We start from the raw sequence: 12,572 nt of genomic DNA, 5'->3' as shown, positions 1-12,572 counted from the left end.
GACAAGAACACAGGCGGGAAACAATTCTACACTACTAATCTTCAAGGTCTGAGGTCCTAAAATTGAAGGTACTACTTCACAAAAATCTAAGCTAGCAGACTATTATTGTGTTCCTCTGTGGTGTGCTCATCATTGCATCTCTTTGCATTTATTTCAGTCAATGGATATTTGAAAGTCAGCTTCATCCAACTAAAACATAAGGAAAACTAGAAATTCTTACCCATTTCTGATAATGGGTAGCGCGTCAACGGTTCTTGTAACAAAGGAAATGTTAGAGCATGCTAGCTGCGATAAGTATGGTTGTAGCTTGTCTAAACTTGCAAGTAAACACAAGTGTAAATTTGCAATAGCTGCTCCTGAATAACTCCACAAACAAAGCACTCTTGTTCCGTAATAAGAGCATCCACACATGGAGTTATTAGGAACAATTGCACAGGAACCCATCAGGTGGAGATAAACCCTTAAAGAATCCTGGTAAAAACACCTTTGTTGTGCCTTTACTAACACACTGGTGCAGGGTTACTAACTGATAATGGTTATGGAAATTTCTACTATATGTGCAACCCTAAACAGCATAGAATTCTTGAAAATTCACTGGTAATACTTGAAAACATGAGATGCTCACTGCATAAACATTAATATTTATATAATGAACACAGTATCACTTATGTTTATTAACCCAGTTTTAAAACAGGGCTACCATATACCACTAACTTTGTCATGGTATTTTTTATAATTTCACCTTTTCCTGTTTATTTCCTATAGTAAATACAATATTTCATTTGAAAGAGGAGATTAAAGGGTAAATTATTACAGAACATAGCTACAGAAACAATGCTCCATAATGAACTATATGTTGTGAAGAGGTTAATATTTCCTCCTATATGGGGAGGGGAAGCTAAGAATGGGGACTGAATCCAAGTAAAGTGAACACACAGTTCTCGACTAATCTCAGACTAAAACTGTTGTAGAATGATACTTTATTTCATTCCCCTATTTAGTCTGTTTCTCAGCTGGAATTAAGGAAAGGAAAAAGAGAAACCCACCATTGCCCTGATTTTCATAGGTGCAAAAAATCTAGAGCTCCTATGATTATGAATGAAACTTGTGGATCACGAATCAGGCCATGTTGGCCAGTCAGCTTCCTGAAAACCACCATCAGTGGCCAGGAACCAACATTTTGGAACCCCTGCATTACTATATTTAATAAATATTCATTTTAAACTATTACAAAAGGTTAGTCAGTGGGAATGATCACTAGCTACTGCGTCAAAATGGGAGGAGGGGCAGAGGGGAGAGTGAGAAAGACTTAGAACTTCCAGAACACCCCAGTGAGGTCAGACACGAAAGGAGCAGTTACTTACCATGTACCAAAACTGAGTTCTTCAAGATGTGTGGTCTGTATCAAAAACGTCTGCACACGCGCTCCATGTACCTGAGACCAGAAGACTTTTTGCTACCAATGTCCATTACTTTATGCCTGCGCCCTCCTCCTCCTCCTCGTGTGCCACTCCAGTTCCTTCTCTACAACGAATTGCATCTAACATCCAAAGCAGAGGGAAAGAGGTAGTGGAATATATATAGCGACTACATATTTTGAAGAACTCCAGTTAATGTACAAGTAAGTAACTTCACTTTCTTCTTCAAGCAAATACAACTGACAATAGGAACAACCTGCAGAAAAGCTACTGAGGCGGCCTGGCCTTTAGCAGAGGAGCGTTTGTCAACTCATAATAGTAGAATGCATCCCGACATCCACTTGAAAAGCCTTTGGGAAGGGACTGCTTCCCATCTCATCCATTCTGAGAATGATACAAATAGTCTAGATGATTTTTTTTTAATAGTTTTGTTCTTTGTAGGTATAACAGCATGGCTAAATGTATGCCAAGGAGTGAACTCTTCTGTTTTCACTAACAGCATGAGGTTAGGTAGGTTGACTGACTGATTCATATAGAAATCCAAGATCACTTCAGGAGAAAACTTAGGATGTAGCCTCAGTGCCATTTTATCCCTGTGAAAGACTGCATATATGGTGAGCTCCCTATTAATCAACCCTTCTAACTGAGGTGATGGCCACTAGAATGGTGACTTTAATGGATAAGTGGGATAAGGAGCATGAAGACAACAGTTCCAATGGAGATCTTGTGAGTGCTGAGAGGATCAAACTGAAATCCCATGTCAGAATGGGCCTATTCACAGGTGTAAAAGCTCTAACCAGGCCTTTCAAAAAAGGTACTGTCACAGGAAGGTAAAAACAGGAGTAGTCAGAGGATGACAGGTGCTTATAGCTGTCAAATGAACTGAGATAAGCTAATTGAGAGACCCAAGGTCTTTAAGAATAAAAGATACTCCAAAATAAACGGGGATGTCACAGGAACTGACGATTGTGAACAGATTGAAAAAAGTTTTCACTTGGCTGTGTAACATTTCCTAGTAGATTCTTTTCTACTACTGTCTTTAAAGTGCTTCCAAGCACGTATTTTCTAGGTTTCATGTCCATCCAAAAAAAACAGGCTCTCAGTGGAGGGTAGCTGGAATGCGATGACTGATTTTGCCCATCCTGAGTCAGTAGGTCCAGGAAGATCTGGGAACTAATGCATGGTCATGCTGACATCTGAGGATGGTTAGGGAATCATAAGGCTGCCCAGGCCACCTGAGAGGAAAGCAACACAACCAGTATCCCATGCTGCCTGAACTTCCTCAGACCCTGAGATGAGGGAGGAATCCCCGGGAAGACATACATCAGTTGCACTCCTGGGTCCCTGGTGAGGGTATCTTGACCCTGTGCTCCTGCAGAGCAATAAATTGCACATTTACTGTTTCCAGGGGATGCCAACTAGTGAAATACCTTGTTTACATGGAACTGTGAATCTCCCATTCACAATCCTGAGAGAAATATCTGTTGAGGCAGTCTGCCAGCGTGTTGCACATCCCTGGCAGGTATACTACCGACAAGTGGAGTGATTTGTTGGGGAATATACCAGTTCCAAAGCTTTATTGCTCCCAGTTAGGTGATGTAGAACACTGCTGACATGTTGTGTGACAGCACTTGAATAGGCAGGAACAGCCAAGCATCTGTGATCAATGTCTTCTCGGATAGGAGGGGTGGGGTGGGGAAGAATAACTAAGACCTGATCCTTGTTCTCCCATCAGGTGAGAAAAGCTCTCACCCTTGAGGGAGCTAGACTAGCTTGCTCATACTATTTCTGCTTGGAGAATAAACTGTTCCAAGCCAGGCCCCCAGGCAAAAAAACTTGGTGGGGACACAGCTGGACCTCGTCCTTGAAGAAAGTGGTATAAGGAGGTTCAGAGGTTAAAGCCTGAAGCTCAGAAACCCTTCTTGCTGAAGGGTTCGCCACCCGGAAAGCAATCTCCCAGAAGAGTAGCAGAATAGCCATGAAGTCAAAGGCTTGAAGGGTGGCCCACAGAGACTAAACAGAACGAGGCTCAAGTCCAAAGTTGGGATGGGTCACAAACCTGCGGATAGAGCCTTTCTAGCCCTTTGATGACTCTGCCTGTCATTTCCTGTGCGAAGACTGACCTGCCATGCTTTGGGCACTGATTACCTCTGGGTGGAGACCCCTTGTGGTAAGAAAAGAACCTGCTGAGGCAATCTGCTAGCACATTCCGTTCCCCCAGCAGGCGTGTGGTCTCTGTCGATGGAATGTTTCACGCAGAAGTTCCATAGCCAGAGAGCTTCCTGATAAAGGACCTTGGAATGGGCCCATCCTTGCTTGTTGACATAGACCACCACCACAGTATTGTCTGTCAACATTTGCACCATCCTGCCTGCAAGCTGGGGGAAGAACACCTTGCATACGAAGTGGATTGCCCTAAGCTCCTTCACATTTATGTGTAGGGGCAACTTGTCTCTCACACAGAGACCCTGAGTCCTGAGGCTGCCTACCTGGGCTCCCCAGCCTAAGTCCAATGCTTAAGATACCAGGATAATCACAGGTTGTGGAGTCTCAAAGGGCACTTCTGAGAGGACAATCACTGGGTCCAGCCATCACATCACGGAAGCCAGGACTGACCCTGGGATGGTGAGGATTGAGTCCAAACGGTGTTTGCTTGCTTAGAAAACCGAAGCAAGCCACATCTGGAGTTGTTAGAGGTGTGACCGTGCGTGTCGAATGATCTAAGTGCACACTGCCAAGTGGCCCAGAAGCCACAGACATCCCTGGGCCAACATCAGTGGACAAGCTAACGGCTGAGAGATCAAGTCCGTGATGGCTTTGGATCTGGGAGGAACACCCAGGCTTGAGAGATGTCGAGCACTGCTCCTATAAATTCTATCCTCTGTACCAGGATCAGCATTGATTTCTGCTGATTTATGAGAAGGCCCAGAGCTCTGCAGATGGTCATTACACTATAGCAATGCTGTTCTGAACTTGGTCACTTGAACGGCCTTTAATCAGCCAGTTGTCGAGATACGGATAAATTTGCATTCTTCTGCACCTGAGGAAGTCAGCCACCACTGCCATACACTTTGTGAAGACTCTTGGGGTGGCCAAGAGTCCAAAGGGGAGCACCGTAAAGTGGTAGTGTTTGTGACCCACCATAGACTCGAAGAGCTCTAAAATCATCTAGCGGTAGAAGGTTAAAGAGCCCCACGAGTACTTTGTCATGGGAAGATGAGGAAGATACCACTTGTGGGGGAGCAATGGGGGCTTCTACCTCTCCAGAAACTGTCTCTGCTGGGGGAGGACCTGGAGTCTCAGACCTGTCCTCCGAGTTGAGGTCTGCTCTGGTATCAGCTGCGGCAGGATTGTGCTATGTGTCTCAGATATCGCCACTGAAGGTGGGTGAGAGAAAGGTCTCGGTACCACCAGAAACCCCCACGGTTTCCAGCATTGCCATTGGACTGGCCATTGACCGGGGACCACAGGCCCATGGGTAAGACAGTACCCACATCAGTCTGGTATGCCAGGGGATGGTACCTCTTTTGCGAGGGCAAGGTCTCGGAGTCTGATGAGGAAGGCCATAGAGGTGCGCCCATGGAACACTCCTGCCAGCTATGGTAAGATGCTCTGGCACTGAGGACTGGCTATGGGAGACCAGTGATCAGTGCCCGGACCTGGGTACCCAGGGCTGGGAGTCCAGGGATTGGTGTTTGGACTCCGGTGAGCATCATCTCCGGTTGGGAGATCGGTGCCACTCTGGGGACAAGAGTTGGGGGGGGCGGGAGAAAGGCATTTAGGTTCTGGTGACTGACGTTTGGAGTCAGAAGCTTGATGTCAGGGCTTGGATGACCAACACCTGGGGGATGGCAACTTATGCCAGCCAGCCGGAGAATGCCATCTTGAGTCTCAGGACATGCTTGGGGACAGTGAATGGTGCCGAGTAGGTGACCACTGCGGAGACCCTAACGCAGGCTTGTGCCGTGAGACAACTGTCTTAGTCGGCTTGGTAACCGACTGCCAGTCATGAAGTGTGGGCAGAACCAGCAAAGCCATGAGGTCCTTTTGCTACCTAACAGGCCTCACACGTGGAGGGGCACCCTAAGATGTGGCACATCTCTGCCGGGTGTATGAGGTCAGTCCCAAGCTGGACTGGCCGCTGGTGAGGGACTGCAAGCAGGGACTGCGAGCGGCCAGGAGTGGGTCGCAACTCGCTTCCCGAGTCTTTCATATTTCTGTGAGCACTAGGGAGAGCCCTCTCTCAGTGTACTTCTTTTGTCTCTTTCCTTGATGCCAGGGATACTGAACGGTGCCAAGGAGGACATAGTGCCGGAGGAGTACCGAGCACTGAGGAGGATGTGCTCGGTCTGACGGACTTGACTCAAAGCTGTCCTGATGGAAGCTATGCTGAGGCTTCTGAGCCTAATGTCTCTGTCCTTTTAGGTCCGTGGGAGGAAGCCCCTGCAAATCCTACACTTATCACAAATGTGGGCTTCCCCCAGACACTTCAGGCAGCTAGAGTGAGGGTCGCTGACTGGCACGGGCTTAGCACATGCTGCACATGGTTTGAAGCCCAGGAACTAGGGCATGCCCCATCCTGGGAACACCATCCCTTAAGGGGACTAACTAACAGTGAGAAACTGTACTACACTAACTGTAACAACAACTATTTACAATGGAAATCAGGAGAAAGCACTAGAGGTTTGCCGAAGCAAGAGCACTGTTCCAGCAATTGTCATGTACGGCGAGAAGGAACTGAGAGGGTGCAGAACCAATTGGGCCAGAGGGCTCCAGAGCCAGCCCTATGGATGCCATTAGGGGAAAATTCTTCAGCAGCATGCATGTGGCGCTTGCACACCTAACATGGAATCGACGTGAGCAAGCACTTGAAGAAGAACCTTCGTGTGAGGAACGGATGTCTCTGTGGAAGTAGGCATCCTTCATCTCAAGAGAGGTGAAGCAGTCATCTCCGCTCAGTGAAGGAAGGATTAACAATATTTAAAGGAAAAATGTTTAAGATAAACTTTGTGGACGCTGAAGAGTTTTCTCTCACACTACGCAGCGGTAGAAAAGACCTGGAGAGGCAGTTATCCCTGCTCCCCAACTGCCCTCTTTTTGGAGCACAAGGAGAAGGGTGCAGGTGCAGACCAACAGACACTTCTAGCAAATATCTTCCTGTCAGGCACATGGAACAAATGTGCACCACAGTGGAATACACACAAGGACCAGCACTTCAAGTTCCCATTCACTTTCATTTTAACAGGAGCATTCCACTAGCACTATACATTCACCAATTAACCTTGCAGTAATACATCTCTTTACAATAAACTGTGTAGTGTACTTGTAGCTGTGTTGGGCCCAGGACATTAGAAAGACAAGGCTAGAGAGGTAATATCTTTTATTGGACCAATTTCTGTTGTCTCTCTCACCAACAGAAATTGGTCCAATAAGAGAGATTATCTCACCCACCTTGTCTCTACAATGGGCTATGTGCATGGCTCTTGTGTTGTACATTGCCTTTTCAAATGGAGTCTAGATAAATACAATAGATTATCTGTAGGGCTGTCAAGCAATTAAAAAAATGAGTTGTGATTAATCGCACTGTTAAACAGTAATAGAATACCATTTAAACATTTGTGGATGTTTTCTACATTTTCAAATATATTATTTCAATTACAACACAGAATACAAAGTGTACAGTGCTCACTTTATATTTTTTATTACAAGTATTTGCACTGTAAAAAAACAAAAGAAAGTATTTTTCAATTCACCTCATACAAGTACTGTAATGCAATCAAATTATGAAAGTTGAACTTGCAAATGTAGAATTATGTACAAAAAAACTGCATTCAAAAATAAAACAATGTACAATTTTAGAGCCTGCACGTCCACTCAGTCCTACTTCTTCTTAAGCCAATCGCTCAGACAAACAAGTTCGTTTACATTTGCAGGAGATAATACTGTTTGATTCTTGTTTACAGTGTCACCTGACAGTGAGAACAGGCGTTCTCATGGCATTGTTGTAGCCGGAAACGCAAGATATTTATGTGCCAGATGCACTAAAGATTCATATGTCCCTTCATGCTTCAAGGGTATATGCATCCATACTGACAATGGGCTCTGCTTGATAAGAATCCAAAGCAATGCGGACTGACATGTTCATTTTCATGATCTGAGTCAGATACCACCAGCACAAGGGTGATTTTCTTTTTTGGTGGTTCGGGCTCTGTAGTTTCCACATTGGAGTGTTACTCTTTTAAGACTTCTGAAAGCAAGCTCCAAACCTCGTCCCTCTCAGATTTTGGAGGGCACTTCAGATTCCTAAATCTTGGGTCAAGCACCGCAGCTATCTTTAGAAATCTCACATTGGTACCTTCTTTGTGTACTGTGAAATCTGCAGTGAAAGTGTTCTTAAAATGAACATGTGCTGGGTCATCATCCAAGACTGCTATAACATGAAATATATGGCAGAATGCAGCTAAAACGGAGCAGGAGACACACAATTCTCCCCTAAGGAGTTCAGTCACAAATTTAATTAAAGCATTTTTTTTTAAATGAGCAGCTACAGCATAGAAACATGTCCCCTGGAAGAGTGTCCGAAGCATGAAAAGGCATATGAATCTTTAGCACGTGTCACGTAAATATCTTGTGATGCCAGCTACAACAGTGCCATGTAAACACCTGTTCTCACTTTCAGGTGACACTGTAATTAAGAAGCAGGCAGCACTATCTCCCATAAATATAAACAACCTTGTTTCTCTTAGCAATTGGCTGAACAACAAACAGGACTAAGTGGACTAGTAGGCTCTAAAGTGTTACACTGTTTTGTTTTTGAGTGCATTTATGTAACAAAAAAAAATCTATATTCCTAAATTGCACTTTCATGATAAAGGCAGAAAAGAGTCTTGTGGCACCTTATAGACTAACAGACATATTGGAGCATGAGCTTTCATGGGTGAATACCCACTGTGTTGGATGCATGTCCGACGAAGTGGGTATTCACCCACGAAAGCTCATGCTTCCATACGTCTGTTAGTCTATAAGGTGCCACAGGACTCTCTACTGCTTTTACAGATCCAGACTAACATGGCTACCCCTCTGATACTTTCATGATAAAGAGATCACACTACAGTACTTGTATGAGGTGAACTAAAAAATACTCTTCCTTCTGTCATTTTTACAGTGCAAATGCTTATAATCAAAAAGAATATACAGTGAGCACTGTACACTTTGTATTCTGTGTTGTAATAGAAAGTGATATATTTTAAAATGTAGAAAAGCATCCAAAAACGTTTTTAAAATTTCAATTGGCGTTCTATTGTTTAACAGTGATTAAAACTGATTAATCACGATTAAATTTTTTAAATCGTGATTATTTGTGTGTGCGCGTTAATCACAAGTTAACTGTGATTAATTGACAGCCTTACTTTAAATTAAGGCTGTTGTGGCTTAAAGCTGGGCACCTTTAGAAGTACTTTCAGCTGCCAACTCTGAACAGACACAAGAGAAAAAAGATTGAGAAGGACAGACACAGATATATTGTTGCTGATCAAGTCCCCATATTACCTCTGCTTCAAATTATGTCACCTTTCAGGCAAGACAACTGATAAAAGATATCCAAATTAATTATGGAATGAGGATAGTCCAATAACTAAAACGGCAAAAATATTACACTATAATTTCTAATTTTAGTCCCCTATTTCTTCAGTTTGCAACACTAATACAGCATGAAGAATGCCAAATTCATTTGGAAGATTAAGGAGAAATTTTCAGCAACACACACAAAACTATATAAACTGAGTTAGAGATGATTAAAATAACATTGAATATGGAGCCATCCAGTGACAGCTTTATAGTTAAGACTGCAAGAAGGGTTCAATTATCCACACTCACCATATAACTTTGGATAAGAAAAGTACAGTATTTGTGGGATAACTTTCAGGATACACTTGAATCTTTTTGAAAGTTAGGGTTATGGGCAAACCATTTGCAAGCGATGGATGCTGTTGAAACTTTATCCAAATTCTTTTGGGTCACTAGCTAAAAATAGGATGTTGGTAATATTTCAAATTTATATACAGTTAACTGTAGATTAATATCTACAGCAATGGCTAATCAACCATACTTCGGGCCCTACCAAATTCATGGCCCATTTTGGTCAATTTCACAGTTATAGGATTTAAAAAATGGTAAATTTCATGATTTCAGCTATTTAAATCTGAAATTTCATGGTGTGTAATTATAGGGGTCCTGGCCCAAAAAGGAGTTGGGGAGGTCATAAGTTTATTCTAGGGGCTTTGTGGTACTGCTACCCTTAACTCCTGTCCTGGTGCTGGCAGCAGTGCTGCCTTCAGAGCTGGGCAGCTGGAGAGCGGCGGCTGCTAGCCGGGAGCCCAACTCTGAAAGCAGAGCCATCGCCAGCAGCAGCGCAGAACTAAGGATGGCAGGTATGGTAATGCCACCCTTACTTCTGTTCTGCTGCCTGCAGAGCTGGGCCCTCAGTCAGTAACCGCCAGTCTCTGGCCATCCAGCTCTGAAGTCAGCAGCGCAGAAGGAAGGATGGCCTAGTACAGTATTGCCACCTTTACTTCTGTGCTGCTGCTGGCAGGGTGCTGGGTGCCCAGCTAACAGCTGCTGTTCTCCAGCCACCCAGATCTGAAGGCAGCACAGAAGTAAGGGTGGCAATACTGTGACCGCCTTAAAATAATCTTGTGACCACCCCCTGCAACTCATTTTGGGTCAGAACCCTCAATTTGAGAAACACTGGTCTCCCCTGTGAAATCTGTACAGTATAGGGTAAAAGAACACAAAAGACCAGATTTCACAGTCCGTGACGTGTTTTTCATGGCTGTGAATTTGGTAGGGCCCTAACTCTACTATTTACAAAAACTAGCTTTGTATTTTTCAGCCATGTACACTTTAGGAAGCCTACATGGCCTAAGGGGTGCCCTCTGAATCCATACAAGTGACAAAAGGGAATGCTATGGATCACTCCTAAGCTTCACAGGGCAGAAAGCTGGGGGCCTGGGAAACAATGTGCTACAAAATGCTGAAGGGCAAAGAACCAGAGACCCTGGGAAGTAGTGAGAACCTTTGGAGAATGTATGTTCTACGCTGACCCTGCAATTTTTAAAAAAGCAAACAAGCTTTATTAAGCGTAAATTAAGATTATTACTAGATATGTGTAGTAAAGAATGTTCTAGCTTTATTAAAGTAAGGAAACAAACAGTTAAAGGAAAGGTAAACAAATATTCAAGGACAGTCACACTTCAAGCATTCAAACAATGCAACAGACATGTAAAAATAGCACATCACCCACACACAGGCACCTGCCATTGATCAAACTGGGTTACACACACAACACCAGTTTTAGACACTTTTGAAATCATAAACTGCAAATGAAAATGCAACACATTCTAAAAGACATGTTGACTCCTTTCTCTCCTCTATGGTTTGATAGATAGGCTACCCTAAAGGTTTGCAGCTTCTTGGGAACATAAAATATACTGTCTGCTATGGTGGGATTTCTGGTGCATACATGGAGGTTAGAAAAAGTAGATCCATTTTTCTTGCCTCATAGTGGAATTATGGGTTGGGTAAATGTGTTATTCGACCATATCTGAGGAATAGGATGGGATTTGTTGGGGTCTATTGACCACAATGGGCAGTACTCTGAACAGAGAAGGGATGGACTATGTTTGTTTTGGTTTGTCTTGCTGATAAAGAGTGTGGGAAATGGAGGATTGCCTATAGGCCATATCTATTTGCTGGTTCACAGTTGAGGACGTTTTTATGGCCCAGACAAGGTAATGGGTATTGAGATGCTGAACTGTATATGAGGCAGTGTGGGTGAATATAACAAACATACTGGTCTACAGGGTAAGGTGAGGCAAGAATACAAGGGCGAAGTTTTATTTTTTGAACATACAGTGTAGTATTTTACACACATTTATTTAAAAAGGCCCGTATGAGCTGTATATGAACACTTATCTACCTTCCATTAATTTGTTCATTTCCATACTTCAAAAATGTCAAGTGGGTCTTCTGTTTTTAATAGTAATAGCCATTGTTATACATAGTTGCCACCTCTTTTTGTCTGTTAGTACAGAAGTTAATTTCAAATACCATTCAGTTTGCGCACACTCTGAAAGCTGATCAGGCTAAGATCTAAATTAGTTTCTCTAAAGGAAACTGGGAAACTTGTTTTATGAACTTTGTCCTACAATCTGCAAAGGAGTCTGTAGTCCATTAGCTCTGCCCACTCCAGTAACTCTCTCCAGTAACTGTAACTACACTGGAAATACTGCAACCATTGTTGCTGTTGATATAAGAAATTAGAAGTCTGATGTAATTACATTCAATAGTATTCAATCCCTGTCTTGTTCAGATAGTATAAAAAGATATTTATGTAAATAAGCAGCTAGTTTTTCCCAGTACATTATAATGTAGACAGAGATATTGTTTAGTTTAGATATTGTGTATGCATACAATTTCTTTTCAAATGAATGTAATTTTAATAAGGAACTGGTCTGCAGCTTATGTTTTTCATGTAAATGAATGATGGCAGAACCATGATTTAGTGAGAATATGTTGTATTAAAAATGGCTCATCTATATGAAGAAGCAGCTTCATTAGTTGCATCCCACCTGCAATAAGCCTCTTATCATCCTGAAAGGATATCAATTAATTTATCCTCTTCTAGCATATTGATCATAACCTTCAACAGCTAATCATGTTTAAATTACAGAGGAATATCGTAATACTCTGTCATTTCAGAACTATTGGTTTATTGATCTGGCGTCATGGAAGCCATATATTAGAATATTTTAAAAATCATTATCTGAATGCAGAGAGCAAAGCGAAGGTCAGATCTTCACTATACATGTTAAAGGCCAATATTAAGATCAAAAACTGAATTAAAAATATCATAGATAAACAGAGGCCACTTTCCTTGCAAAACTTTTTCTGTCTTACACTAGACATATTACCAGTTAAGGCAAATGTTTGCTTCTTTCCTGAAATTGCCACTAAGCAGTTACCACTTACAGCATAAACACAGGCACACACATTTAAAATGTTGGCCCTGTGCTCTTTTTCAAATAAACTGTTGATTATTTAAACTATCATAGGGAACAATTTTACCCTCTCCACTTATAAACTGTTATTTGAACC

General features: G+C 42.7%; 1 protein-coding gene across 1 annotated transcript in view; it reads right to left on the bottom strand.

Annotated features, from left to right (window-relative positions):
* Positions 1-12,572, bottom strand: part of AGAP1 (ArfGAP with GTPase domain, ankyrin repeat and PH domain 1) — a 653,532-nt gene that overhangs the window by 299,356 nt on the left and 341,604 nt on the right.

Source organism: Gopherus evgoodei, chromosome 11 (genome assembly GCF_007399415.2).
Source record: "Gopherus evgoodei ecotype Sinaloan lineage chromosome 11, rGopEvg1_v1.p, whole genome shotgun sequence".
Classification (NCBI taxonomy): domain Eukaryota; kingdom Metazoa; phylum Chordata; order Testudines; family Testudinidae; genus Gopherus; species Gopherus evgoodei.
Note: the sequence above shows the minus strand (reverse complement) of the source record. Positions and strands in the feature narration are given on the sequence as shown.